This window comes from Anguilla anguilla, chromosome 19 (assembly GCF_013347855.1).
Source record: "Anguilla anguilla isolate fAngAng1 chromosome 19, fAngAng1.pri, whole genome shotgun sequence".
Taxonomy (NCBI): Eukaryota; Metazoa; Chordata; class Actinopteri; order Anguilliformes; family Anguillidae; genus Anguilla; species Anguilla anguilla.
The window spans coordinates 8,651,192-8,676,819 of record NC_049219.1 but is presented as its reverse complement, the minus strand read 5'-3'; the positions used below and the strand labels follow the sequence as shown (position 1 = coordinate 8,676,819).

At 41.5% G+C, this 25,628-nt stretch overlaps 6 long non-coding RNA genes across 12 annotated transcripts in view; 3 read left to right on the top strand and 3 right to left on the bottom strand.

Moving 5' to 3' along the window:
* Nucleotides 1-1,707: 1,707 nt before the first annotated feature.
* On the top strand, nt 1,708-5,348 carry LOC118219329. Its single transcript, XR_004763700.1, has 3 exons — nt 1,708-1,822; nt 4,408-4,448; nt 5,038-5,348. It is a non-coding gene; the product is annotated as an uncharacterized LOC118219329 (long non-coding RNA).
* A 1,015-nt stretch (nt 5,349-6,363) lies between these two features.
* Nucleotides 6,364-9,205, bottom strand: LOC118219352. Of its 2 annotated transcripts, XR_004763738.1 has the most exons (3): nt 8,906-9,205; nt 8,473-8,573; nt 6,364-6,443 (listed from the first exon to the last, which is right to left on the bottom strand). It is a non-coding gene; the product is annotated as an uncharacterized LOC118219352 (long non-coding RNA). The 2 variants fall into 2 exon arrangements; XR_004763737.1 differs by having other exon boundaries at nt 8,473-9,190.
* A 140-nt stretch (nt 9,206-9,345) lies between these two features.
* Nucleotides 9,346-10,791, top strand: LOC118219344. Its single transcript, XR_004763726.1, has 3 exons — nt 9,346-9,397; nt 9,558-10,306; nt 10,699-10,791. It is a non-coding gene; the product is annotated as an uncharacterized LOC118219344 (long non-coding RNA).
* Nucleotides 10,278-15,547, bottom strand: LOC118219333. 2 transcript variants are annotated; one of them, XR_004763706.1, is made up of 4 exons: nt 15,340-15,547; nt 12,583-12,623; nt 11,867-11,995; nt 10,278-10,780 (listed from the first exon to the last, which is right to left on the bottom strand). It is a non-coding gene; the product is annotated as an uncharacterized LOC118219333 (long non-coding RNA). The 2 variants fall into 2 exon arrangements; XR_004763705.1 differs by having other exon boundaries at nt 10,284-11,995.
* Nucleotides 15,548-17,736: 2,189 nt separating this feature from the next.
* LOC118219339 overlaps nt 17,737-25,628 on the bottom strand; it is an 11,711-nt gene continuing 3,819 nt past the window's right edge. Inside the window, exons 1-5 of one of the 4 annotated variants that reach the window (XR_004763716.1) lie at nt 23,108-23,224; nt 21,510-21,633; nt 20,048-20,180; nt 18,547-18,732; nt 17,737-18,319 (exon numbers count right to left, since the gene is read on the bottom strand). This is a non-coding gene — a long non-coding RNA (uncharacterized LOC118219339). Of the gene's footprint in view, nt 18,320-18,546; nt 18,733-20,047; nt 20,181-21,509; nt 21,634-23,107; nt 23,225-25,628 lie in introns of those variants that run through there. The other 3 variants (XR_004763715.1, XR_004763717.1, XR_004763718.1) reach the window with 3 other exon arrangements.
* The window catches only part of LOC118219331, a 7,519-nt gene continuing 5,176 nt past the window's right edge, over nt 23,286-25,628 (top strand). The window contains exon 1 of one of the 2 annotated variants that reach the window (XR_004763702.1): nt 23,286-23,685. This is a non-coding gene — a long non-coding RNA (uncharacterized LOC118219331). Of the gene's footprint in view, nt 23,686-23,717; nt 24,786-25,628 lie in introns of those variants that run through there. The other variant, XR_004763703.1, reaches the window with a different exon arrangement.

Genomic DNA, 25,628 nt, shown 5'->3' with positions numbered 1-25,628 from the left:
CTTTCCTGTGCTGCTTTGATCGGCGTTTTGCTATACAATAGTGACATAACGATTTCAACACAAGCATGTTTGGACTCCCCTGTAGAAGAAAGAAAAGTCCTAATTCTGAAACACCTTTCAATAACGTCTCTTTTCTGTATGTTTACGTATATTAACATGTTCAACGGTCTCAGGCATGCCACACTCCCACATAGGCTGTGTTTTCCTACCACCTGTAAACATCGATTTAACCCACAGTGCCCCAACCTTAATATTTTTTTAACTCATTTGATCCTTTCTTCCGACATAAAGATATACAAACAACATCTAGTTGACTGCTTCCTGTGATCTTTCGCACGCGCAGTTTTAGAAAGGCGAAATAATACTTCTATGTCCGTCAGTAGTTCTAAGGACTGAGCAAAAATCTTGGCGTCTTAACCCAGTAATGTTCTCAGATTGATACTTTACCATAATGAATATAATAAAAGTGGTACACAGAAGAATTTTCCCTCGTTGCAGTATTGCCTTAATCGGGTTCAGCTCGGATTTTTAGTGTGCATTTGAAGGGAGCCGAGAACTGTTTTTCTGCGCTCAAATGGTGATTAATGGCAGGTGCGCAGAAAAAAAGGCACTCTGTTGCGAGTGCGTTTTTTGTCCACAAGAGAGAGGCAAATCTATTGACTAGTACCCTGCAATAATTCAGCCAGCGCATTCCTGCATGAGCTTTTCTGAAATACAAAAAACAAAGCAAAATACATTAACTTAGTTTCCTAAAATTGGGCGCAGCATTAAATTTGGTGTATCAATCCAGTAATGTTTTCTCAGATTCATACCTTTCCACAATTAAGATAATCAAAAAGCTGTTTACATAAGAACTTCCCTAGTTGGAGTATTGCCTTAATCGGATTCAACTCTGATTTAAGTGTGCATGTATAGCCGAGATCTGCGTTTTTCTGCGCTTAAATTGTGATTTATGGCCGGTGAGCGGATGAGAGGCTACTCTGTTGCGAGTGCGTTTTTTTCCCACAAGAGGGAGCCAAATCTATTGACTTGTACGCTGCAATAATTCAGCCAGTGCATTCCTGCAGGAGCTTTTCCTAGTCGTTTAATACAGATGCTCCGATTTAAACTTACATTTTTCCCATAGGGATTTAATTTTTTTTTGCCGTAAATAAGGTGTGTGGTTAACGTAAGTCTAGGAGAGGTCCACGTTTTGTTCTACGAGATAAACTACAACCATTATTATCACCACGGTAGATTTCTAAGCTGTTACGTGCTTTTAATAAGTAAGTTGCTATATTGAAACGAATTACTATTTAATTAATTAAATTAATACACACAAACGTTCTGCACAATTATTTGTTGTCATGGAAAATGGACCACTTACATTGCTTTATTTTTCTATAAATTTATAAGATGAAGGCCTCCTGAAAATGAAATTAAACGACATTTTACAAAAAGATTCATACGTTTAACGATGAGGTAAACATTTTGCGGAATGCGCAATGTAGCTCCAGTCCATAAAATGTACAGAGAACCTAAGAAATGACCATTGTCCCCTTTATTCGATTGATTACGTTTTGACCAACCGTGACGCATTATTTGTATTTTTGAAAGCATGGGATTTGTAGTCAGTAAGTAGTTGTGATTGCTAAATCGGATCTGACGTTGGACTTCGAAAGGCCATGTGCTGCACAACAACAGTGCTCGACCGGAAGGTAAATACATGTTTTATTGCAAACCAAAGTTAACTGTGTAATGGTTGCCAGCTAACTTGAACTTTACTTGGAAATACACTTCTCTTTGATGTCCGATGTTGTCCTTACATTGCATCAATAAATGAGTAAGCTAGCGAGCTGTGTAGATAACATTAACTAGATAGCCAACCAGCTACTTAACGTAAGCAAAGTACTTTGTTGTAAGCAGCCATGCCACTCCACTCCTGTTAATGTGGCTAATGTTTAATGCTTCTGGTCACGTCGTGAAGTATGCAAGTCTTTTGAGAGAGTTTTTTGTTTAAAGCATTCTCGTTGTAAGCCACTGTCAGTTTAGCTAACTAAACATGATGGCAGGCATGTTTGCTTTCTCTGGCTGTCCCTCTAATTTATATAAATTGGATAGCAGGCATGTTTACAGTGATGCACTTCAGTTAGCAGCAATAGCTAGCTGGTTTCCTTGGCTGAATTGATTGGTCTGATATTTTTGTGACTACAGCTTACAGTTAATGTACGGATTGCATCTGTCGTGTCAGGCATTATTCCATCATTATGTTCCAGACTTTCCAGATTTCATACCGTCTTATTATTACTGTGGTCAAATATAAGTACTGTACGTATAGTGTATGTTGTACGTACAGTAGTGGTCACAACTGACAGCCCTGTTTCGTGCCTGGATGTAGATTGAATGGATGTGAAATTGTGCCATTTGTAGATATAGAGACTTGTGGATTGTTACATGAAATATTTATATATTTTATGAACTTGGTCTGATTGTGAGTATATATTGTTGTTATTTTCATTCAATGCCCAGGCCACATACTGCTGCTGAAAGGGTACTGTTTTGTTTGATGAATATGGTTGCGCACACACACACATACACAGAGTCTCTCCTCTCTCTTTCACACACACACAACACAGAAGACTCTTCTCACTCTCCCTCTCAAACACGCACACTCAGACACACACACACACACACACACACATACACGCAGAAGACTCTCCTCTGCCACATACGCACACACACAGACACATGTGCATTGCACACGCACAAACACAGACACACAGTCTCTTCTGTCTCTCACACGCACACGAACAACACAGACACACAGTCTCTTCTCTCTCTCCCACACGCACACACACATATATATGCAAACACACACAAACAATCTCTCCTGTCTTTCTTTTTCTCTCTCTCACATAAACACAGTCTCTCTTTCTCTCATACACACACGCCGTCTCTCCTCTCTCTGTCTCTCATGCACACACACACACACACACACACACACACACAGTCTCTCCTGTCTCTCTCACACACATGCCCACACACACACATATACACAGTCTCTCTCTCTTTCTCTCATACACACACAGTCTCACCTCTCTCTAACACACAGGCACTTATATATGCACACGTACACACACAACCTCTCCTCTCACACACACAATCTCTCCTCTCTCTCTCTCTCTCTCTCTCTCTCTCTCACACACACACATGCACACACACACAAACATTTATATATACACACACACAGACACACAGTCTTTTCTCTCTCTCTTTCACACACGCACACACACACACAAATATATATGCACCAGCACACTCACAGACACATACATGCACAGTCTCTCCTCTCTCTTTATTCCTTTCTCACACACAGTTTCTTCTTTCTCTCTCACGCACACGTACATGTACACACACACACTGTCTCTCTCTCATACACCCACATACACACACACAGTCTCTCCTGTCTCTCACACACTCACACACAGACACACACACAAACAAACACCCACACACACTCAACAGCTCACGTAGCGTGTAAATATCTGTCCTTGGTGGCCTACCTGTTTCAAGGCTGAACTGTTGTTGCTTCTATTTCCACTTCAACAATAATAGCACTTATAGTTCAGCAGGGCAGCTCTAGCAGGGCCAACATTTGACAAACTGACTTGTAAGTAAAGGTGGCATGACAGTGCCATGTTAAAAGTCACTGAGCTCTTCACTACGATCCATTCTACTGCCAATGTGCCTATGGGCCACCATCTTATATCCGTGTGGGGGAACATGTACAATAGATACAGTCGTAAGGGTGTTGTGGTTTGTACACAGTCCCGGATTCACTGTCACCAGTTCTGCTAGCTCTCCTGTGCCTGGGGAGAGGAGGGGGGCCATGCAGCTCCCCTGTCCCATTAGGAGGGGGAGGGGGTGGGGGTAGTCTCTTGGTGGTGGTGGGGGCTTCTACAGGTGGCCATTTGGACAATTAGAATGTAGCGTGAAACGTGAGCTTTTCTCAGGAAGGCAGTTGGGGAGAAACATTTGGGGAGAGCTGCTTAATAGAGTCCTGGAAGCCATAGACATTTCTGTGTGAAATGATCTGCTCGTGTTCTTTATCAGAACAGATACTGACACTGAGCAAGTGTGTCTGAACAGAAAAAATCTGCATGTATTTGTCAGCCTTTAAAAAATAGACTTTCATGTTATGGTGGGGTTCTAATACTTGCTCTGCTGTAAGTCCATTTTTTGTCCAGCAGAGGGAGACAAATCATTCACCTGTAGCACCCTGAACTAATTCCACCAATGCAGTCTTTCCAACCATCTTTTAACAAGGATTGTTAATGCCTCTGTTTTCATGTACATAATGTATGTTCATATGTAACATATTTTGATTATATTTTATTTTAAACATTCCCCCCCCTTTTTTCTCTCCAGCTTGTCTGCAGAAGCAGGAAGTCCCCAAATGGAGGCACTGTGTAAGCATGAGTTTGTTTTTGTTTGTTTTTGTTTCTATGCACCACATTTGGTGTATATTAGTGTATTACTACTGCCAGTCTTACATACTGCTACCTTTCTGCAATCAAATGAGTTCATTTGATTGCGTAGTAGTATGTGGGACTGTCAGTAGTAATGCACTAATGGAGAGTGGGGCCCAGTCAAAATTTTTTTTTTTTTTTACCTTCAGAAAATTTTGAAATTTGCAAAAAAATATTATAACCCCCGTGGTGTATTCTCGGAATTTTCGGGGGGCCAGATTGCCTACCCCTCCACTCACACCACACACACACCTCCCCCACCCTTGGGGACCACCAACGTTGCTCAGGTGCGGTCTCGGGGAATCGAACCATCAACCTCTACCTCCTGAGGATCAGTTCAGCCCCCTACGCCACATACTCCTTCGCATTTGTTGCTCATTTTTTTGCGCATTTAAACAGAACAATGGACAAAAGCTGCACAAACTGAAAGGAGAGAGGGGGGATTGAACCCCAGACCTTGGCGCTGTGAAACAAGGACCATTCCTCTGTGCCACCGTAACTTTGACGGGTTTGCTTGTCTTTCTTGCAGTGAAATCAAGAAGCTGACTCCTCAGAAATGGAAAAGGGAAGAGGAGGAATCGGGGCTCGAACCCTCAACCTCCGCATTCAAACCCCATGTCAATGCCACCACACCACCATCATGTCCGGGTTCTCAGTCGGTAGTTTCCAGTGCTCTACAGAGACATTATCAATCGGATGAGATTTATAGATGAAGAGAGTCAAGAGGAGAGAGCTGGGCTCGAACTCTGTACCTCTGTAGCCAGAGGCGGAGACACTACCATTAAGCCACGGTGGGATTAACGAGTTCGGCGGTGATTTTTTGGATAGAAGAAGATGAGCCCAGAGGGACAAAAATAGGGAAGAGCTCTGAATTAACCGAATAACCCCGCATCCAAAGAAGACAATTTTCACAACACTATTATCTTTGATATGGTTTTGGAGTCTCTGTGGGAGGAGGGGGCAGGGTTCAGGGGGTGGGGGGAAAGGAGAGGGAGGGAAATTGAACTTGCATCCTTCTGCTTTGTGGAGCGAGGTCCTGTTCCCTGCACCACAGAGCTCATCAAGGTTTATACAGACATAAACAGGAAGAGGTCAGCCTTGAGTCACAGATCCAGAGCAGGTGCTCTCCCTCTTGAGCAGACAGGCAAGGCCAGACAAGAGAAGTCATCATGCGTATAGCTTTAACACAAACACTTTCATTAAAAACTCTAATATGTGTTTGCTTTCTTTTAAAGTGTTTTAAAATGTAAAACACGTAGAATTATGTCCCTAAAACACGAAGAAGAGACTGTGGCGAAATATAAACCCATAGCATATCGTATGTAAGCTACTTTGTGAAGCTTTTGTTATATGTAAGGAATGCTTGTGCTGTGTTTATTTGTGTATTGAACAAGTGATTTGAAGTCCCATCCAATCAGATGATCTAATTACTGGGGTAAAGGTGTGCCTGCAGGTAATTAGTTGGTTTAAAATGATGCCTTTGAATGTTTTCCTTCACCGTGATTAAAAATGAGATGGTTAAGCTAGCCGGTACTACATTTCTGAGAACACTGATCTCCTCTGCTTTCATAAAGTGCTGTGGATGTGTGCTGGGGACAGGGCTTGTAAATGCACATTATTTTTATTTAATGAAAGATAACTCAGTGTATGTTCTGCAGTTTCATTAATCTTTGAAAGATGTGCTGTCATTGCTCAATAAAAAATACACAATAAGAACAGTTTTAATTTCAGTAGATATTTATTATTTTGAATTGTGCGCAGCATTAAAATCTTCATACAAAAGATATTTTTGATCATAACGAAGGAGTGCAGAACTTTTTAAACCCGACTTGCTCTGCTGTAATGCCATTTCTTGTCCAGCAGAGGGAAGCAAACCCTTCACCTGTAGCTCCCTGCACCAATTCCACTGATGCACACCCCGTAAACTACAGCTTCCTGCAAACAAAGTTGGGCTCAGTTTAAACATGCATAATAAATAAATAAATAATACAAATACAAAATCAAATTAAGATTACGGTGACACCTATTGATTCGCTAACCTGGAGAAATGGGAAGTGCAATACAACGAATTCATAATCAAAGATGTAAACAATCTACATATTATGGTAATGCATGGACATGTTCTTTCCTGTGCTGCTTTGATCGGCGTTTTGCTATACAATGGTGACATAACGATTTCAACACAAGCATGTTTGGACTCCCCTGTAGAATAAAGAAACGTCCTAATGCTGTGTATGAGAGAAAGAGAGACTGTGTGTATGTGAGAGAGAGAGAAAAAGAAAGACAGGAGAGATTGTGTGTGTGTACATGTACGTGTGCGTGAGAGAGAAAGAAGAAACTGTGAGAAAGGAATAAAGAGAGAGGAGAGACTGCATGTATGTGTCTGTGTGTGTGCTGGTGCATATATATTTGTGTGTGTGTGCATATATGTGCGTGTGTGCATGTGTGAAAGAGAGAGAAAAGATTGTGTGTCTGTGTGTGTGTATATATAAATGTGTGTGTGTGTGTGTGTGAGAGAGCGAGAGAGAGGAGAGGTTGTGTGTGTACGTGTGAATATATAAGTGTCTGTGTGAGAGAGAGGTGAGACTGTGTGTGTATGAGAGAAAGAGAGAGAGACTGTGTATATGTGTGTGTGTGGGCATATATATGTGTCTGTGTGCATGTGTGTGAGAGAGACAGGAGAGACTGTGTGTGTGTGCGTGAGAGACAGAGAGAGGAGAGACGGCGTGTGTGTATGAGAGAAAGAGAGAAGTGTATGTGAGAGAGAGAGAAAAAGAAAGACAGGAGAGATTGTGTATGTGTGTTTGCATATATATGTGTGTGTGCGTGTGGGAGAGAGAGAAGAGACTGTGTGTCTGTGTTGTTCGTGTGCGTGTGAGAGACAGGAGAGACTGTGTCTGTGTTTGTGCGTGTGCAATGCACATGTGTCTGTGTGTGTGTGTATGTGGCAGAGGAGAGTCTTCTGCGTGTATGTGTGTGTGTGTGTCTGAGTGTGCGTGTTTGAGAGGGAGAGTGAGAAGAGTCTTCTGTGTTGTGTGTGTGTGTGAAAGAGAGAGGAGAGACTCTGTATGTGTGCGTGTGTGTGTGTGCGCAACCATATTCATCAAACAAAACAGTACCCTTTCTGCAGCAGTATGTGGCCTGGACATTGAATGAAAATAACAACAATATATACTCACAATCAGACCAAGTTCATAAAATATATGAATATTTCATGTAACAATCCACAAGTCTCTATATCTACAAATGACACAATTTCACATCCATTCAATCTACATCCAGGCACGAAACAGGGCTGTCAGTTGTGACCACTACTGTACGTACAACATACACTATACGTAGAGTACTTATATTTGACCACAGTAATAATAAGACGGTATGAAATCTGGAAAGTCTGGAACATAATGATGGAATAATGCCTGACACGACAGAAGCAACATTTAGCCAAATCCGTACATTAACTGTAAGCTGTAGTCACAAAAATATCAGACCAATCAATTCAGCCAAGGAAACCAGCTAGCTATTGCTGCTAACTGAAGTGCATCACTGTAAACATGCCTGCTATCCAATTTATATAAATTAGAGGGACAGCCAGAGAAAGCAAACATGCCTGCCATCATGTTTAGTTAGCTAAACTGACAGTGGCTTACAACGAGAATGATTTAAACAAAAAACTCTCTCAAAAGACTTGCATACTTCACGACGTGACGAGAAGCATTAAACATTAACCACATTAACAGGAGTGGAGTGGCATGGCTGCTTACAACAAACTACTTTGTTTACGTTAAGTAGCTGGTTGGCTATCTAGTTAATGTTATCTACACAGATCGCTAGCTTACTCATTTATTGATACAATGTAAGGACAACATCGGATATCAAAGAGAAGTGTATTTCCAAGTAAAGTTCAAGTTAGCTGGCAACTATTACACAGTTAACTTTGGTTTGCAACAAAACATGTATTTACCTTTCGGTCGAGCACTGTTGTTGTGCAGCACATGGCCTTTCGAAGTCCAACGTCAGATCCGATTTAGCAGTCACAACTACTTATTGACTACAAATCCCATGCTTTCAAAAATACAAATATAGCAAGTTACTTATTGAAAGCACGTAACAGCTTAGAAATCCACGGTGGTGATAATAACGGTTGTAATTTATCTCGTAGAACAAAACGTGGACCTCTCCTAGACTTACGTTAACCACAGACCTTATTTTCGGCAAAAAATTAAATCCCTATGGGAAAAATGTAAGTTTAAGTCGGAGCATCTGTATTAAACGACTAGGAAAAGCTGATGCAGGAATGCACTGGCTGAATTATTGCAGGGTACAAGTCAATAGATTTGGCTCTCTCTTGTGGAAAAAAAACGCACTCGCAACAGAGTAGCCTCTCATCCGCTCACCTGCCATTAATCACCATTTAAGCGCAGAAAAACGCAGATCTCGGCTATACATGCACACTAAAATCAGAGTTGAACCCGATTAAGGCAATACTCCAACTAGGGAAGTTCTTATGTAAACAGCTTTTTAATTATCTTAATTGTGGAAAGGTATGAATCTGAGAAAACATTACTGGATTGATACACCAATTTTAATGCTGCGCCCAATTTTAGGAAACTAAGTTAATGTATTTTGCTTTGTTTTTTGTATTTCAGAAAAGCTCATGCAAGAATGCACTGGCTGAATTATTGCAGGGCACTAGTCAATAGATTTGGCTCTCTCTTGTGGACAAAAAACGCACTCGCAACAGAGTAGCCTTTTGTCTGCGCACCTGCCATTAATCACCATTTAAGCGCAGAAAAACAGCTCTCGTCTCCCTTCAAATGCACACTAAAAATCCGAGCTGAACCCGATTAAGGCAATACTGCAACGAGGGAAAATTCTTCTGTGGCACTGTGGGTTAAATCGATGTTTATAGGTGGTAGGAAAACACAGATAGGCTATGTGGGAGTGTGGCATGCCTGAGACCGTTGAACATGTTAATATACGTAAAAATACAGAAAAGAGACATTATTGAAAGGTGTTTCAGAATTAGGACTTTTCTTTCTTCTACAGGGGAGTCCAAACATGCTTGTGTTGAAATCGTTATGTCACTATTTTATAGCAAAACGCCGATCAAAGCAGCACATGAAAGAACATGTCCATGCAATACGTAGATTGTTTACATATCTTCGTTTGATTATGAATTCGTTGTATTGCACTTCCCACTTCTCCAGGTTAGCGAATCAATAGGTGTCATCGTCATCTTGGTTTGATTTTGCATTTGTTTTATTTATTTGTTATGCGTGTTTAAAGTGAGCCCAACTTTGTTCACAGGAAGGTGTAGTTTACGGGGGAGTGCATCCGTGGAATCAGTGCAGGGAAGGGTTTGCTTCCCTCTGCCTTAGAGGGAGAGCACCTGCTCTGGATCTGTGGGGGACACCGGGGCAGATTCTTTTAGCCAAATTAGCCACAATTTGTATTATCATTTTAAAATACAGTGCTGACATTTCACACATTTTTATTGGTGTGGGATTTAAGTGGGAGCATCTGTATTAAACGGGTAGTAAACCAATTAAGGAATGGGCTGGCTGAATAATTGCAGGGGTACTAGTCAATAGATTTTCCTCCCTCTTGTGGACAAAAAACGCACTCGCAACAGGGTAGCCTGTTGTCCGCGCACCTGCCATTAATCACCATTTAAGCGCAGAAAAACTCAGCTCTCGGTTATACATGCACACTAAAAATCCGAGCTGAACCCGATTAAGGCAAAACTGCAACGAGGGAAAATTCTTCTGTAAACCACCTTTATTATATTCATTATGGTAAAGTATAAATCTGAGAAAACATTACTGGATTAAGACACACATTTTTTGCTCAGTCTTTAGAATTACTGACGGACATACAAGTATTATTTCTGCTTTCTAAATCTGCACGTGGGAAAGGTCATCGGAAGCAGTTAACTAGATGTTGTTTGTATATCTTTATGTTGTAAAAAAGGATCAACATAGTAAAAAAAAAAAAAAAAAAAGAAAAGATTAAGGTTGGGGCACTGTGGGTTAAGTCGATGTTTATAGGTGGTAGGAAACCACAGATAGGCTATGTGGGAGTGTGGCATGCCTGAGACCGTTGAACATGTTAATATAATATGTAAAAATACAGAAAAGAGACGTTATTGAAAGGTGTTTCAGAATTAGGACTTCTCTTTCTTCTACAGGGGAGTCCAAACATGCTTGTGTTGAAATCGTTGGAGTGGAATTGGTGCAGGGAGCTACAGGTGAAGGGCTTGCTTCCCTCTGCTGGAAAAAAATGGCATTACAGCAGAGCAAGTCTGGTTTAAAAAGTTCTGCACTCCTTCGTTATGATCAAAAATATTTTTTGTATGAAGATTTTTAATGCTGCGCACAATTCAAAATAATAAATATCTACTGAAATTAAAACTGTTCTTATTGTGTATTTTTTATTGAGCAATGACAGCACATCTTCCAAAGATTAATGAAACTGCAGAACATACACTGAGTTCTTTCATTAAATAAAAATAATGTGCATTTACAAGCCCTGTCCCCAGCACACATCCACAGCACTTCATGAAAGCAGAGGAGATCAGTGTTCTCAGAAATGTAGTACCGGCTAGCTTAACCATCTCATTTTAATCACGGTGAAGGAAAACATTCAAAGGCATCATTTTAAACCAACTAATTACCTGCAGGCGCACCTTTACCCCAGTAATTAGATCATCTGATTGGATGGGACTTCAAATCACTTGTTCAATACACAAATAACAACAGCACAAGCATTCCTTAGCTAGAAGAATGCAAACACATATTCGAGTTTTTAATGAAAGTGTTTGTGTTAAAGTTATAAGCATGATGACTTCTCTTGTCTGGCCTTGCCTGTCTGCTCAAGAGGGAGAGCACCTGCTCTGGATCTGTGACTCAAGGCTGACCTCTTCCTGTTTATGTCTGTATAAACCTTGATGAGCTCTGTGGTGCAGGGAACAGGACCTCGCTCCACAAAGCAGAAGGATGCAAGTTCAATTTCCCTCCCTCTCCTTTCCCCCCACCCCCTGAACCCTGAACCCTGCCCCCTCCTCCCACAGAGACTCCAAAACCATATCAAAGATAATTGTGTCGTGAAAATTGTCGTCTTTGGATGCGGAGTTATTCGGTTAATTCAGAGCTCTTCCCTATTTTTGTCCCTCTGGGCTCATCTTCTTCTATCCAAAAAATCACCGCCAAACTCGTTAATCCCACCGTGGCTTAATGGTAGTGTCTCCGCCTCTGGCTACAGAGGTACAGAGTTCGAGCCCAGCTCTCTCCTTTTGACTCTCTTCATCTGTAAGTCTCATTCGATTGATAATGTCTCTGTAGAGCACTGGAAATTACCAACTGAGAACCCAGACATGATGGTGGTGTGGTGGCATTGACATGGGGTTTGAATGCTGAGGTTGAGGGTTCGAGCCCTGATTCCTCCTCTCCCTTTTCCATTTCTGAGGAGTCAGCTTCTTGATTTCACTGCAAGAAAGACAAGCAAACACGTCAAAGTTGCGGTGGCACAGAGGAATGGTCCTTGTTTCACAGCGCCAAGGTCTGGGGTTCAATCCCCCCTCTCTCCTTTCAGTTTGTGCAGCTTTTGTCCATTGTTCTGTTTAAATGCGCAAAAAAATGAAAGACAAATGCGAAGGAGTATGTGGCGTAGGGGGCTGGACCGATCCTCAGGAGGTAGAGGTTGATGGTTCGATTCCCCGAGACCGCACCTGAGCAACGTCGGTGGTCCCCAAGGGCGGGGGAGGTGTGTGTGGTGTGAGTGGAGGGGTAGGCAATCTGGCCCCCCGAAAATTCCGAGAATGCAACACGGGGGGTTATAATATTTTTTTGCAAATTTCAAAATTTTCTGAAGGTAAAAAAAAAAATTTTTTTGACTGGGCCCCACTCTCCATTAGTGCATTACTACTGACAGTCCCACATACTACTACGCAATCAAATGAACTCATTTGATTGCAGAAAGGTAGCAGTATGTAAGACTGGCAGTAGTAATACACTAATATACGCCAAATGTGGTGCATAGAAACAAAAACAAACAAAACCAAACTCATGCTTACACAGTGCCTCCATTTGGGGACTTCCTGCTTCTGCAGACAAGCTGGAGAGAAAAAAAGGGGGGGAATGTTTAAAATAAAATATAATCAAAATATGTTACATATGAACATACATTATGTAAATGAAAACAGAGGCATTAACAATCCTTGTTAAAAGATGGTTGGAAAGACTGCATTGGTGGAATTAGTTCAGGGTGCTACAGGTGAATGATTTGTCTCCCTCTGCTGGACAAAAAATGGACTTACAGCAGAGCAAGTATTAGAACCCCACCATAACATGAAAGTCTATTTTTTAAAGGCTGACAAATACATGCAGATTTTTTCTGTTCAGACGCACTTGCTCAGTGTCAGTATCTGTTCTGATAAAGAACACGAGCAGATCATTTCACACAGAAATGTCTATGGCTTCCAGGACTCTATTAAGCAGCTCTCCCCAAATGTTTCTCCCCAACTGCCTTCCTGAGAAAAGCTCACATTTCACGCTACATTCTAATTGTCCAAATGGCCACCTGTAGAAGCCCCCACCACCACCAAGAGACTACCCCCACCCCCTCCCCCTCCTAATGGAACAGGGGAGCTGCATGGCCCCCCTCCTCTCCCCAGGCACAGGAGAGCTAGCAGAACTGGTGACAGTGAATCCGGGACTGTGTACAAACCACAACACCCTTACGACTGTATCTATTGTACACGTTCCCCCACACGGATATAAGATGGTGGCCCATAGGCACATTGATAGTAGAATGGATCGTAGTGAAGAGCTCAGTGACTTTTAACATGGCACTGTCATGCCACCTTTACTTACAAGTCAGTTTGTCAAATGTCTGCCCTGCTAGAGCTGCCCTGCTGAACTATAAGTGCTGTTATTGTTGAAGTGGAAATAGAAGCAACGACAGCTCAGCCTTGAAACAGGTAGGCCACCAAGGACAGATATTTACACACTACGTGAGCTGTTGAATGTGTGTGGGTGTTTGTTTGTGTGTGTGTGTGTCTGTGTGTGAGTGTGTGAGAGACAGGAGAGACTGTGTGTGTGTATATGAGAGAGAGACAGTGTGTGTGTGTACATGTACGTGTGCGTGAGAGAGAAAGAAGAAACTGTGTGTGAGAAAGGAATAAAGAGAGAGGAGAGACTGTGCATGTATGTGTCTGTGTGTGTGCTGGTGCATATATATTTGTGTGTGTGTGTGTGTGTGTGTGAAAGAGAGAGAGAAAAGATTGTGTGTCTGTGTGTGTGTATATATAATTGTTTGTGTGTGTGTGCGTGTGTGTGTGAGAGAGAGAGAGAGAGGAGAGATTGTGTGTGTGAGAGGAGAGGTTGTGTGTGTACGTGTGCATATATAAGTGTCTGTGTGTTAGAGAGAGGTGAGACTGTGTGTGTATGAGAGAAAGAGAGAGAGACTGTGTATATGTGTGTGTGTGGGCATATATATGTGTCTGTGTGCATGTGTGTGAGAGACAGGAGATTGTGTGTGTGTGTGTGTGTGTGTGTGTGCGTGAGAGAGCAGAGATGGCGTGTGTGTATGAGAGAAAGAGAGACCGTGTGTATGTGAGAGATAGAGAAAAAGAAAGACAGGAGAGATTGTGTGTGTGTGTTTGCATATATATGTGTGTGTGCGTGTGGGAGAGAGAGAAGAGACTGTGTGTCTGTGTTGTTCGTGTGCGTGTGAGAGACAGGAGAGACTGTGTGTCTGTGTTTGTGCGTGTGCAATGCACATGTGTCTGTGTGTGTGCGTATGTGGCAGAGGAGAGTCTTCTGCGTGTATGTGTGTGTGTGTGTGTGTGTGTGTGTGTCTGAGTGTGCGTGTTTGAGAGGGAGAGTGAGAAGAGTCTTCTGTGTTGTCTGTGGGTGAGAAAGAGAGAGGAGAGACTCTGTGTATGTGTGTGTGTGCGCAACCATATTCATCAAACAAAACAGTACCCTTTCTGCAGCAGTATGTGGCCTGGGCATTGAATGAAAATAACAACAATATATACTCACAATCAGACCAAGTTCATAAAATATATAAATATTTCATGTAACAATCCACAAGTCTCTATATCTACAAATGGCACAATTTCACATCCATTCAATTTACATCCAGGCACGAAACAGGGCTGTCAGTTGTGACCACTACTGTACGTACAACATACACTATACGTACAGTACTTATATTTGACCACAGTAATAATAAGACGGTATGAAATCTGGAAAGTCTGGAACATAATGATGGAATAATGCCTGACACGACAGATGCAACATTTAGCCAAATCCGTACATTAACTGTAAGCTGTAGTCACAAAAATATCAGACCAATCAATTCAGCCAAGGAAACCAGCTATCTATTGCTGCTAACTGAAGTGCATCACTGTAAACATGCCTGCTATCCAATTTATATAAATTAGAGGGACAGCCAGAGAAAGCAAACATGCCTGCCATCATGTTTAGTTAGCTAAACTGACAGTGGCTTACAACGAGAATGATTTAAACAAAAAACTCTCTCAAAAGACTTGCATACTTCACGACGTGACCAGAAGCATTAAACATTAGCCACATTAACAGGAGTGGAGTGGCATGGCTGCTTACAACAAACTAGTTCGCTTACGTTAAGTAGCTAGTTGGCTATCTAGTTAATGTTATCTACACAGCTCGCTAGCTTACTCATTTATTGATGCAATGTAAGGACAACATCGGACATCAAAGAGAAGTGTATTTCCAAGTAAAGTTCCAGTTAGCTGGCAACCATTACACAGTTAACTTTGGTTTGCAACAAAACATGTATTTACCTTTCGGTCGAGCACTGTTGTTGTGCAGCACATGGCCTTTCGAAGTCCAACGTCAGATCCGATTTAGCAATCACAACTACTTATTGACTACAAATCCCCTGCTTTCAAAAATACAAATAATGCGTCACGGTTGGTCAAAATCCATTGACTAGTTGGAGAGAACTAGTCAATGGATAGGGCTCCCTCCGGTGGACATAAAACGCATTTGCGACAGAGTATCCGGTTGTCCGCGCACCTGCCATTAATCACTGTTTAAGCACCGAAAACACAGCTGCGTTTGCAAATGGAATAATAATTAGAACTCAGGTCGATTAAGGCAATACTCAAACTTGAGAAGTTGTCACGTAAACAGCTTTTTTATTATCTTAATTTTGGCAAGGTATAAATCTGATAAAACATTACTGGATTAATACACCAACATATTTTCTCAATCCTTCAATTTACTGACGCACATGAACGTATTATTTCTGCTTTCTAACATTGAACGTGCGAAAGGTCACCAGAAGCAGTGAACTTGATGTTGTTTGTACATCTAAATGCCGGAAGAATGATGAATACAGTTTAAGACAAGATTAAGGTTGATGCACTGTGGGTTAAATCGATGTTTATAGGTGGTAGGGAAACGTCCATAATGGCAATGTGGGAGTGTTAAACATGTTATTATAATATGTAAATATACATAGGTGTCACCATCAATAGGTGTCACCATTATCTTGATTTGATTTTGAATTTGTTTTCTTTTATTTTTTTAATGCTTGTTTTAACTGGGCCCAACTTTGTTTACAGGAAGGTGTAGTTTACAGGGTAGTGTACCAGTAGAATCAGTGCAGGGAGCGACAGGTTAATGATTAGTTAATGTCTCTGCTGGACAAAAAATGGTATTACAGCAGAGCACGTCAGATTAAGAAAGTAACTGCACTCTCGTTATGTTCCAAGATTATTTTTTGTATGGTTGTTAAATGTATGAAGTTTTTTAATGCTGCGCACAATGAACCTTCTAGGAATAATAAATATCTACTGAAACTAAAACTGTGCTTATTGTGTATTTCTTATCGAGCAATGACAGCGCAACTTTCAAAGATGAATAAAATTGCAGAACATACACTCAGTTACCTTTCATTAATTAAATGAAAATAATGTGCATTTACAAGCCCTGTCCCCAGCACACATCCACCACACTTTATGAAAACACAGGAGATCAGTGTTCTCTGAAGTGTAGGACCGGCTAGATTAACCATCTCATTTTTAATCACGGTGGAGGAAAACCTTCAAAGGCATCATTTTAACCAACTACTTAACATCAGGCACACCTGTCACCTTTGTCTTTTGTTCTTGTGTGTTTCTGTGGTCACGTCATCTTCTATCTACTGTAGAACACTCAGAATCGCATAGGAGACATTGGCACTGAATGCGTGTAGTCTTACCTTCTGTGCACTGCTGGAACCAGAGCGACCACCACGATGATGGTGGTGTGGTGGCACTGACATGGGGTCTGAATGCTGAGGTTGAAGGTTTGAGCCCTGTTTCTTCTATTTGCTCTCTTCCATTTTTGAGGACTCACCTTCTTGATTTCCCCGCAGGAAGGACAAGGGAGCACATGAAACTTACGGTGGTGCAGAGGAATGGTCCTTGTTTCACAGACGAAAGGGCTGGGGTTCAATCCCTGCTTTCCCCTTTCAGTTTGGGAAGCTTTTTTCTGTTGTGCTGTTTAAGTGTGCGAAAAAATGACTGAGGCATGCGAAGGACTCTGTGGCGTAGAAGGTTAGACCGATCCTCAGGAGGTAGCGGTTGATGGTTCGATTCCCAGAGTGCCGCACCTGAGCAAAGTCGGTGAGAGTGAGAGTGTGTGGCTTGACTGGAGGGGGAAAAGTAGTGTGTAGTCCTTCATCAACCCATCATGGGGTTATACTACTTCATTGGGAGGATTTTGTGCATTTAATTGTACAGGCCCCACTCTCCACTAGTGCACTTCTACAGACAGTCCCCCATACAACTACTCAAATGAGTTTTAGTCATTTGACTGTAGAAAGGTAGAACTATATAAGACTGGCTGCAATAATACACTAATCTACACAAAACGCGGTGCGTGGAAACAAAAACAAACAAAGCCAAACTCAGTTAGATGCCCACAATACTACCCAGATGAGTACTGTGGGGAAAAAAAGTGATTTAATGGCATTAATAATGAAAAAACAAACTTTCAGCAACAATAAGGTATTTTAACAATGTATTGTGTATGTTCTAAACCAGTGGTCTCCAACCCTGGTCCTGGAGAGCTGCAGGGTCTGCTGGTTTTCATAGTGACTCTGCACTTCATGAATCAATTAGAGCAGTTGATTACACAGTTTACTCAACTCACCCGGTGTCTTGGGTCTCAACTGGGTGCTGATTTTAAGGTGAAAACAAAAACCAGCAGACCCTGTAGCTCTCCAGGACCAGGGTTGGAGACCACTGATCTATACAAATGACTCCGCTCTCATCCAAAGTGCTAGTGTAGCCAGCCTGGTTATTTTACAAAGAATAATGTAGCATAATGGTGACAGTGTAGTATAATGGGTAAGGAGCTGGTCTTGTAACCTAAAGGTCACAAGTTAACTTTCCAAGTAGAACCAGGTTGTACCCTTTTGCAAGGTACTTAAAGCTGCATTGCTCCAGTATTTATCCAGCTGTATAAATGGATGCAATGTAAAAAAGCTGTGTCGCTTTGAATAAGAGACTGCTAAATGCCTGTAATGTAATATAATGTAATGTAAAAGCACAGAAGGGTAAATGCCTGCTCATCACACAAGCTGACGATTCAGACCCAAAGGAAGCCACACCCTGCACTGTACCCACCACTGTACCCAGCATGCCCTGCGCTGCCCCCGCTTCTCCCCGAAATGACGCCCGACACAGAAGGGAGACCCTGGCCCTGCTTCAGATGGAGCTTGCAGAGTTTAGAGAGCTCGCTCTGGCCAGGCTCCCTGAGGCACATCTCCATCTGCAGTGACAAGAGCACAGCGAACAGCATTACATTACATTGCAGCACATGCATTTAGCAGAAACTTCTAGATTTACACAACTTTTAGATAGCATTTACATTGCATCCATTTATACAGCTGATATATTGGAGCAATGCAGGTTAAGTACCTTGCTCAAGGGTACAAAGGCAGTGTCCTACCCGGGAATCAAACCTGTGACCTTTAGGTTACAAGACCAGCTCCTTACCCATTATACTGCACTGCTGCCCTTTCTCGCGTGGTCAAATCCACACTGCCGCCACGGACTGATGTCCCCCTTCATGTCATCTGGGACATCAACACGGAGATCGCCAGAGGCTGCGCTGCGCTTCCCAGCATGCACCTGGCCCGTCGCTCCACCATCGGCCCCTGGTACCTCTACAACGGGCTGCGTCTAAACAAAGAGGGTGTGGAAAATGTCTTCACTAAAATGCTAAGACGTGGCACTGGGACACAACCCATCAGCGCACCTCCCCCCCCCCCCCCCCCCCCCCCCCCCCCCCAGTTCCCCACAGCCCCCCCAGAGTGCACACCCGCCGACACAAGCCCAGCTACGCCGGCCTGGGGCCCTTACGATGGCCCCTGTCCTACCGGCCCTGGCCCCTGTACCCCTTGCCCTGGCCCCTGTCCCACTCGCCCTGGCCCCTGTCCTACCGGCCCTGGCCCCTGTCCCACCCGCCCTGACCCCTGTCCTACCGGCCCTGGCCCTTGTCCCAACCGCCCAGGCCCCTGTCCCACCCACTGTCCTACTCGCCCCTCCACCTTAGCTAGGTGAGATCACACACCTCCTCAGCGTCCTTTGTGATAGGCTGCTGAACTAATATGAGCTTAAGAATACATATCAATTTTAATCAATTTAATCAATTCCAATTTGAATTGAACTATACAAATACTAAATGACAATATCAGCATAAATGATTAAAGTAGTATCTTGTTATCAACAATGCATTTTGTTTCACTGAAAATACATAAATGTTGATCAATGTTGTTTTATGTAAAATGAGTTCATTCCAAATCAGCCATAGGAACATACAGGGTCTGTGGTCCTCTGTGTTTGGGCTGAAAAGCACGGGCCCAGAATTCCTCAAAAACATTTCTAACGATGACATTTTGATTTTTGTTGAAACTTGGTGCCGAAAAGATGCCCTCATCCACAGTGCCCATGGTTATGACAAAATTATAGTGCCCTCTATAAAATTAAGAACAGTACGACAAGGCAGAGACTCAGGAGGAATACTGGCGTGGTACAAAGCGGAACTTGCAGAACACATGACAGTTACTAAAAAAGAACAATCTCACTTATGGATATAACTGAATAAAGAAATGGCGGATTGGGAAAATAATACATACCTGTGTGCAAGCTTACGATGGCCCACATTAATCTCCATACTATAATGAGCAGTTTTTTTAACACTCCGCATATTTCTTTTAACAGAAATATGCCATTTCCAGGCCCAGGGAGATGTGTGACAGTGTGGGGATTTTAACACCAGAACAGGGACAGAACCGGACTGTATCGACACACAGGGAAACATTCATGTGTTTGGAAACACCCCCCTATACCTCACACCAACCGCTATGAAAAAGAAATAACCCCAGACAATATAATAAATAAGAACGGTAGAGAGTTAGTGCATCTCTGTCAAGCCACAGGTCTGTATATCCTTAATGGCAGGATCAGAGGGTACTCTTTAGGAAGGTTCACTTACTGCTCAGCTCTTGGGACGAGTGTTGTTGACTACGCCGTCACTGACATGGACCCCTCCTCCACCAGCGCATTCACTGTCAGGCAACACACCCCCATTTCAGGCCACAACAAATTCAGGATATTTCTGAAAAGAACTGGAGACTGCAGAAATTAATACACACAGCCCTGTAAGCTGTATAATCTTAACCAATAATACAGATGGGCTGAAACAAGTGCAGAGAAATTCACCAAAGCAAAGAGATCAACGGAATTAATTAACTATTAACAGAAAATGCTCAAAGAAACCTAAGAATATTATCAAATCATAAACATAACTCAGATACACTCCACGGGTACTGTCAAGCTCTAAAAGAAATAAAAAATACCCTAAAATAGAAAAAATTAAATGACATACATAAAACATTTAACGATATTGAAGAATCCAGTTCTGGGATTTGTGCATCAATTTCAGCACAGAAAAACAACAAGAATTAGCCACTAGTGATGGAGCTATTTTGGAACAATACTTTGAAAATCTATACTGTGAAATCAGTCAAAAAACACATCATATTGTGATTAAAGAATGGCTAAATAAATTGGGATCAACCGTAAATGACTGTCAAAATCCACTTGATAAACCAATAGAGACTGAGTGTGAGAGAGGAGAGACTTTGTGTCTGTGTGAGAGAGAGAGAGAGAGAGAAAGACAGAGTCAGAGTAAATAAACATTCTTTTAACAATCCACACATCTCTATATCTACAAATGGCATAATACTCATCCATTCAATCTACATCCGGGCACAAAACAGGGTTGTCCATTGTCACCACTACTACTTAAGCTAGCAGTAGAACCACAAGCCTGCAAAATCAGAATATTAGATTCCACCACCAGTTTACAAATCAGCAATCAAGAATACAAACTATCCATGTATACAGATGACATAATATTGTATAAATCAAAGGTTCCAGAATGCAAACCTTCTGTATGTGCTTAGGAATCACAAACAATATAACAACTGCTAGGGGTATCAGCCTAATGGTGATAATGCAACAGACAGGCCTAATAGCAAAATGGCAACTTTAATCATGCCTCCGTCTTTCTGCTGCCGCGGAATATACACGCCGAAGACAGAAAGCACAAAAGCAAGTGAGCTCTCTGCAGCGCTGCTCAGAGGACGCGACCCCGGACCCTGCCGAGTATTGTGATGTCACAATCGACTCAATTAGTTTTTGGATCGATACACGTGTGCCAAGCAACAGAGCTGAAAACAGCCCGACCAAAAGCCTTCAATAGAAACGTTAAAGATAAACTCAGTGCGCGTTCAACTGCTTTCAAACCAGCCGACGGCTCCTTGTACAAAAAACCTGATCTTGAGAAAAGTATCAGGGTTGGCAAGTAACAGTACTAACAGAAACTAGAATGCCAGTTAAGTGCACAGGGCCCTGGGCGACCGCGGAAAGGCTTAGGAGCTGTTGCCAGTTACCTCTTATGAAACAGAAGTTCTGTTCTCCCCAACGTCGAGGACATTTATCACTCCAGTGTGAACGACTCCAGCCATCCAGCCTCTGAGCTGTTTGCCCCCTTGCGGACAGGGAAACGATAGTAGTCTATTAAAGGAGTAACATGGTGATTGAATGTGACACTTGCCAGTTGTCTTTAGGCACAAACAAAACAAATGTGCAATAATTTTATTATTCAGTAATTTAAATGTATTTAAAACGCATTTTTCTAAGCCTAAATTCCCCACTATAAAAGTTCACCCGAACTGTCTGGGCGTGGTAATGAGGACTGTCAATTAGCTATGATTGACAGACCGTGCCCCGTTACCATACCTACCTCCATGATACGCGCTCATCTTGGGAGACCGAATGTTCACAAGCTAGCTAACTTAGTATATCAAGTATCGATAGCTAAGGACGTTGACTTATATCCAATAATAATTTTTGCTAGCTAGCTAGACAAGTTAAGCTAAAAACACAACTATAACGTCCTTATGAAAGCAAACTAGCTAACGTTATCGATAACATTACATTATGAAAGCAAACTACATAGCTAGCTAACGTTAGCTAACTATAAATGAATATAACCAACCAGAGGTAGTCTAATAATCCTTAAAAGGCACTCTAATAAGTAAACCTAACGTTAGTCACAGACGATACCAGTCTATTAAGGCTACCACCAGCCGCCTGCGCCATAGCTTCTTTCCCACCATGGTGCGTAGTCTAAATAATCACTAGTGCCTTTTACTCAGTAGTAGTGGCTGTCACATTGCTTTTTTGCACATAGAGATTATTCCTATTTTTCCAAAATACCTTTTTTTTTTTTTTTAATTTACATTATCTTTCTCTTGTGTCTGTATTGTAGATTGTTTTTTAAAAATCTCTCTTTTAAGCTCTACTCACCCCAATTCCAATTCACTTCCTACAGAATATGGCAGATAAACTTGAGCCAAACTGAACTGATGTCTGATATTAGTGTGATAACGTTTTTCATTAAATAAATGAAATAATTTTTTAAAAAAAATGTGATTCGTCTTTACTCAGTTTGCCTTTGTCTAATATTACATTTTGTCTAAAGATCTGAAACTAAAGATCTAAGCTATAGAAAGCTTAAACATTGTTTCACCTTTGTATCTTACTAGTTAACTTCATGAAAATAACGAATCAATTTTTTCTCATGCTAGCCAATATTATTATTTCTGTTAAATAATAGGGCAGGTAGCAAGAAACAAGATACATTTATGTTGGACTATACTTTGTAAATAGCAACCATAGAAGACTTGTACGTGACAAAATACTAAAGTATAAACTAAAGCATTAGCTAACATTTACGGGGTGGGCAAGTTACATCCATACTCATTAACTGATTGCTATCTAGCTAATGCTATCTGCACAGCTAGCTAGCTAGCGTGTCCACTCATCGATGTAAACTTGTAAACGTCGATTTTTCTTGCAAACTAGGTTAAATGTATGGCGATATTCGGGTATAAACACTAACAGCTGTGTTCCGAGTAAAGTTCAAGTTTGTTGGAAGCCATTATTATATTGTTAACGTCGGATTGCTGCAAAATTTGTAATTTACCTTCTTCTCAAACGCTGTAGCTGTGGAGAACATTCGCAAGTTTCAAACTTGCGCCACATTTTTCGACAGGGGTTTACTCGGGAAATGAAGTCCAACGTCTGATCCGCTTCAGCATTTGCGCCTAGTTAACTACATATCCCATAAGCGCTTTCAAACACACAAATTACGCCACGATTAGTAAAACCGCACTTACTATAGTAAAGGGGACAACAATTTCGTTTTACGCTTTTTCTTTGGTGTTATGTTTTCCCCGCCATTGCGCTCGTGCTCCTGAGTGGAGTTTTTTACGGTCTATGACTTCAGGGAGATTTTAACGTCGCTAAGCGTGAATTTGGCTAGCTAATTCACATTCTTGTAACTTTTTCCTCTTACATGTCTATAGAAATACAGAGCAGCACTGGTTTTGGCAACGTTTTAGTTCATAAACCATGGCTACAAGCGTAAACTCTTGGAGTTCTGAAGGCACAGGAACCCATTCGGTCAATGAAATGACATGGTGACAACCGTGTTCCCGCTCTATCCTGGCTCGTCAACGTAGTGAGAGCATCCAGTGTTGTCTCCTTCGTTCTACAGTACAGGTAGGCAGACAAGGAGCGACTCTCATAAACAGTTTGAATAAAACAAATTCCACTCAAGCAACGGTTAATATCATGATGTTAATTAACATTACGGCTGTTTCGTCGATAGATACGGTCAGGTCTAGTGAATTCCATATATGTTGAATTAAAACACACTCGGCACTGAAAGCAAGGATTAGTTCAAACCGCTTTAATACAGAGTTTTAGCGCTTTAGTACAGAGTCTTTAGGGACGCAAAGACAGTATGTGCGGACCGACAGGGGATGCCCGGCATATAGGGAATCTTTTACGCTCATTAACACAAAGATACTTTTTCCCCAGTAACCTTGATATTTTAGTTTGTTAGCATGCCTAAGATAAGACACCGGGCCCAATTGGTCTGCAGCATGAGAGAAAGTGGGAGAGAGGGGGCCCATCTCCTGTTTATGGAACCGTCCTGAACCTTTACAGAATTGCATAGAGTACTTCAAAGCACGCGTCATTATCTCATTATCTGCTTGAGATTTATGTATTTTAATAAAGAGAATGTTCTCGTCTCACGCGAAGGTAAGAATATGAGAGTTAGTCATTACACATGAAAACTGTTAAAATAATACATTTTAAATCACTTATATGTTAGGGTATATAATGTAAAACAATTATTTAAACAGCATATTCTTCTACACCTTCTTGTATGGGAATGTATTACTCGTACACACAAAGGTTCTGCACATTTTTTGCCATGACTAATGGACCGCTTTATTTGCTTTATTTTTATATAAATTTATATTACGGATGCTTCCTGAAAATTAAAATGAATCAATTTTTTTCATCCGTTCAAAATTATGGAAATAGCAATGTAGCTCCAGTACATGAAATGCACTGAGAACGTAAAGAAAATAACAGTGTTTCCCCTATATTCGAATATATACGGTTTGGCAAACCGTGACGCAATATTTGTATTTTTGGAAAGCGCTTATGGGATTTGTAGTCAATAAGTAGTTGTGATTGCTGAATCGGATCTGGCGTTGGACTTCATTTCCCGAAAAAGCCATTGTCGAAACGCCATGCGGTGCCGTCTGCAACTTGTAAATATTTCCACACAACTGCGCGACCGAAAGGTAGGTTTATTTTTTGTCGCACCGAAGTTAATGTATGATGATTGCCAGCTAACTTGAACTTTATTTGGAAATACACTTCGCGTTGATGTCCGATAATGTCCATACATTTAACCCAACTGGCGAGAAACAGTTTGCATCAATAAATGAACAAGCTAGCGAGTTTTAGATACCATTAATTAGATAGCAAACAAGCTAGCTGACGTAAGCAAACTAGTTTGTTGTAAGCAGGTATGCCACTCCCCTCCTGTTAATGTGGCTAATATTTAATGCTTCTCACGTCGTGAAGTCTGCAAGTCTCTATGACAAAGTTCCGTTATACTCCATCATAAATGTGTCTTGTTTCCAGCCACCTGTTCTATTATTTCAGCATCTGTTGGCTAACATTAAAAAAAACCCAATTTCGATTCTTTGTTTTGAGTGAGATTTTATTTTTATTTATTTGTGTTGCTTAAATAATTCTCTCGTTATAAGCCACTATCAGTTTAGCTAACTAAACCTGATGGTCGGCATGTTTGCTTTCTCTGACTGTCCCTCAAATTTATATAAATTGTATAGCGGTCGTGTGTACAGTGATCCACTTCTGTTAGCAGCAATAGCTAGCTTGTTGCCTTGGCTGAATTGATTGGTGTGACATTTTTTGTTACTACAGCTTACAGTACACTTAGAGATTGGCAGGTAAATTTAATATCTTTAGTGTCAGGCGTTATTCCATCTTAATGTTCCAGACTTTATTATTATTGTGGTCATGTATACAGTAAGTACTGTACGTATTGTGTATGTTGTATGTACAGTAGTGGTAACAACAGACAGCCCTGTTTCATGCCTGGATGTATATTAAATGGA